The 4525-nt window shown below is 34.8% G+C and overlaps 1 long non-coding RNA gene across 3 annotated transcripts; it reads right to left on the bottom strand.

The window, feature by feature from the left end:
* Positions 1–430: 430 nt before the first annotated feature.
* On the bottom strand, positions 431–3793 carry LOC124458192. Of its 3 annotated transcripts, none has more exons than XR_006953064.1 (3): positions 3288–3793; positions 1579–1670; positions 431–1377 (listed from the first exon to the last, which is right to left on the bottom strand). It is a non-coding gene; the product is annotated as an uncharacterized LOC124458192 (long non-coding RNA). The 3 variants fall into 3 exon arrangements; XR_006953065.1 differs by lacking the exon at positions 3288–3793 and adding an exon at positions 1975–1990; XR_006953063.1 differs by lacking the exon at positions 3288–3793 and adding an exon at positions 1828–1890.
* Positions 3794–4525: the final 732 nt, after the last annotated feature.

Here is a 4525-nt window from a genome sequence, read left to right as displayed (position 1 = left end):
TATTTCATTACATATAAAACATTTTCATGTAAAATAGATGCGGAAGTACTTCTTTGTGATTTTCATCGAGAGAAATCGTGGCAGGAGTGGACGTCAAAAATAGATAATGGTGTTTTTCAGAATATACAGGAAATTCTAAATCTACTACGCAATATTGCACATGCTGCTACGTCTGAACAATGTCAAAAGTCAATGAACGCCCTGACAGAAAGCATATTTTGGAAAGAAAATCTCAAAATGAGAAACTGGTTTGGTGGAAAGTGGCTGCCAAACATTAAGGTAGTAAACTAAATATAGCGATGGAATCAACGTTGATAGAAAAGCGATGTACTATTCATGAAATAGTCTAAATTAATTTTTGCTATTTTCGAAGGAGACCCTTTTTTATAAAATTATAAAATTTTACTAGGCAATTTTGTAAAACCAAATCTCCAGGGCTTATATCGTTGTATTATTTCATAATCTCAAATAAAATACTATGTACTAGCAGAACATGCAAAATATACTGTATTGATCGTTTTCTTACAGAGATGGTGTCAAGCGTATCGGACAGGAGATTTCATTTGTGCAGTGAACACGAACAATGGCATTGAAAGACAGAATAAGGCATTCAAATATGAGTACCTCCATGGGAATAAAGGGTGCTCCTTAAGTGATATGCTGACAGCACTTGTTGATCGGTTTCTCCCAAATACCTTCAAAAAGTAAAATTTTTAATACTTCACAATACTATAATGATTCTATGTTTTTATAACGAAAAAATACCAGTTTTGAAGGAAAAATTCATTTCGTATTGTTTTTGTTGTGTGACACAGGCCCCTTCTTTTGAAAAAACAACTGCTTAATTAACAAATTATTGAAAGGTGTGATTAGGCTAACTACAGCGGCACTTACTGTCGACTTTAGTCATCTTTGGATTCTAATAAGATGTAATAATATTCGTGAGTGACGTTTTCCTTTTACAATTTTAGATATGCTGAGCTAAATGTTAAATGTCACGAAGGTTACCGTGCTTATAATGAGGAACTTCCAAAATTTCTGCACAACAGACCTGCCAGAATGGTGTCTCATATTATGAAGCGTTGGGATAGTGACATTAGCAAAGACATGGTCCACATGGTGTCCCCAGGGGTCTTTGAAGTAAAAAGTTCAACAGGGAAGGAGCACCATATCGTACTTTTTGGTGATGAACAAACGCTTCCAAACTGCACCTGCGTAGACTGGAGACACAACAAACTTTTGTGCAAACACTTCTGTGCTTGCATAAGAGCTTTTCCAGAGTGGAAATGGGATAGACTCAGCCCACTTTATCGAGAAAATCCACTTTTCATCTAGATAACACCATAGTTCCAGCAGATAACTCGCTCGAAAATATTCCTAGTAAAAAAGAGCAGCAGAATTCACCTCAACACATTAAGAATGAATCGCTTGTGCCAAATGATGCTGATGATTTTGCTCCTCTTCCACCGAAAAAGACATATGGTAAAATGCTCTACGTCTCAAATGTAGAAATCTAATGAAAGAACTATCCAGCTTGACATTTCTTATAGATGACAAACAACAACTATTGTCTCTTACCAATGGTCTTAATACATTGCTAGAAGAAGCACGAAACTCTGCACCACAGGAAGCAGGAATAATTCTTCAAGATTCACTACCAAAACAAGAATCTAAAAAAAATGACAAAATCAAAAATAGTCAAAAGAAGCAAACAAGAGTTAAGTCAATTAATATTAGATCCTATGGGCGTCCTAAGCACCCATACACTGGTCGAGTTGGAAGACGTGCAGAAATAATGAAAAAATTATAAAGTACATATACCAATACCTTCTGGTAAGGCTGTGAAGAGGTGTTCAACGGGACCTAATGTAATTGACCTCAGCTCGCCTAATAAACGGCTTTAAAATCTTTCAAGACCACAGCCTTGGCTACATGTTTCAAATATAAATTTATCTCTGGTTGATAAAAACATACTTAGTTCAGGAGATCTAATGAACGACAAACACATCAATACAGCACAAATTCTTCTTAAAAACCAATTCCCAGAAGCATGTGGCCTAATGGATACACTGATAGTATCAAACCAACTTAGTGGGGAAGGTTTACCAAATATAAACAGTTCAATGACTAACATAATCCAGCTTCATAATCTTCCAGGTCATTGGCTAGTATCTCAGTCAAATGGACAATCAGTGATAGTCTACGACTCTCTGTATCCTGGGATGACACATCCACTCACCATGCAATTGGTATACTTATACAAGAGTATAGCAAAAGGAGGTCTACTGCTAGTAAAACTCAGGTGCTGTCAAAAGCAAGCAGGATTTGTAGATTGTGGTCTTTTTGCCATAGCTAATGCAGTTTCTCTTGCTAATGGAATTTATCCTAGAGCAGTCATTTTCCAACAGAGCCAGATGCGTCAACATCTAAAACAGTGTCTGGAAAGAAAACAGCTCACAATGTTCCCACATGAAGTAAACAAAGAGCCTTGTCATATTCTGGAAAGGTCAACAATGATAAAATGCTGAAGGACTGTTCATGATGTACATTTTTATAAAATCAGTAGTGGATCTAGGGTAAGGAAAAATAAGTTATGGGCAATATTTTTCAATTCGAAGTACCTTTATAACAATGGCTTTGTTTAGGAATTTTTCAAGGTTAAATGAAACCAATTGATGGACTGTTTCAATGTATTTTCCTAGATCCACCACTATATATATAAAAATAATCATGCATGAGACATAATGAAAGGCCATAGAAAAGCACATTTGGATTATGGGACATTGCACAATTATGGTTAAAATTATGGATAAGTATATTGCTATACACAGGTTATGTTTCTCTCTTCACATGTTGCAGTGATGATAATCAGGGTGGGAAACAGACAAAGTGTTGCATCAGCCATCAGAGAAAAATATAGTGTCTGGTCTTAATTAATAACCTGATAGGTACTGTTCTCAAATGCCATATCATGCTAATCATAAACTGATTTAATGTAAATAAATTTGTAGTAGACTAATATTGCTACCTAATAAGGCTGTTGATGTGTCAACCGGCTCAACCCGTAAAATTTCGTTTGTTAAAGATTTACCTGAATTCGACATATATCTTTGTATATCTCGCAGTCTCATATGTTTGTATCTCATAGTCGTATATATATGTACATATATATTAATGAGTGAATATTCCTGGATGTATTTTATTGTATATCTTGATAATTTGCTTCAATTATATGAGTAAAATAGTATAATTATTCAATACATTTATATATTTTTTGCGATTCTTACCTTGAGGAGAATGAATTTCTAGCATACTGATTCAATCAAATACCAACAACTTCATCACAATAAAACTCCTACACTAAACTATTCTCATTGATAATAGGTTTACCCAGGGTTTATCGCTCTATCTTTGTTCGTTATTCGTGATGCTCTCGTTTCTTTTTTCCGAAGATATTGCAAAACTCGCACCAGTCTCCCAGCGGAAATCTTATTTTGAAGTATACTATCTAGCAATCACCCTTTTGCTACCTGTGGAAGCTATATCCAGTCTATTATCAGATCAGTGGTTTCTCATTTTGGTGATATTTTTATTCATGCATTTCCATTGCTAAAAAAATCGTTGCGAAAATTTTGACAATCGTGCATAAAATCGTCTCTAAAATCGTCTAGTGGAGATCCGCCTTTAGCAAGAGTACGACTACGACAACGAGTACGAAGTTTGACCATGTAAGGGAATGGAACGAGGAAGTTTGTCGTGGTAGTCACTTCGTCAAAATTTAGATTTAGCTATAAACAACAGAACGAGCCTTTCTATTGTTACAAACACCAACGTTTGCGAAGCAGCTACTACTCCGTTTGTCAATAATGATATCAAGTAGTCGGTAATACTGATTTTGCAAAAACATAGGACTCTTTACTCTTTACTGATTTTGCAAAAACATAGGACTCTTTACTCTTTACTAATTTTGCAAAAACATAGGACTCTTTACTCTTTTACTCTTTAAAATCTTCACTATTTCAAATTTTATGTACGATATATTTATGCTATTTTATTGTTTATTTGCCGTTCACTTTGCGAACAAAATACATGAAAGTTGTCATGGTCATATTTCCTTTTAAATGTACATATGCGCTCAAAATAGGTTCTAAAGTAAAGCCTGGATGCTCAAAAATAGTACTGTAAACTAATTTCTTACACAATGATAAAATATACCTACTTTCTTTGCTTAAAAAGTCATAGTAGTCGCGACTACGAATTTTTTACAAAACATCGTACTGAGATTGATGATGGCTACAGGTTGTTGTTGTCAAAACGATGTTTTCGCGCCAAAATGACGTAATTCGTACTCCTAGTCGTACTCATAGTCTTTGCTAAAGCTCTCTAATAAGTCTTATATTACTTCACACTCGTCAGCAATCTAGTTTTATTATATCTATGATATGTATGTTCGCTTGTATTCATTGTCATATTGACCTTACGCACAGTACAATTTCACCATAAACTTTCGATCCCCTTAGATTAA

This window comes from Xenia sp. Carnegie-2017, unplaced genomic scaffold (genome assembly GCF_021976095.1).
Source record: "Xenia sp. Carnegie-2017 unplaced genomic scaffold, XeniaSp_v1 HiC_scaffold_6, whole genome shotgun sequence".
In the NCBI taxonomy this organism is placed as follows: domain Eukaryota; kingdom Metazoa; phylum Cnidaria; class Anthozoa; order Malacalcyonacea; family Xeniidae; genus Xenia; species Xenia sp. Carnegie-2017.
This window is presented reverse-complemented; position numbering and strand designations above follow the sequence as displayed.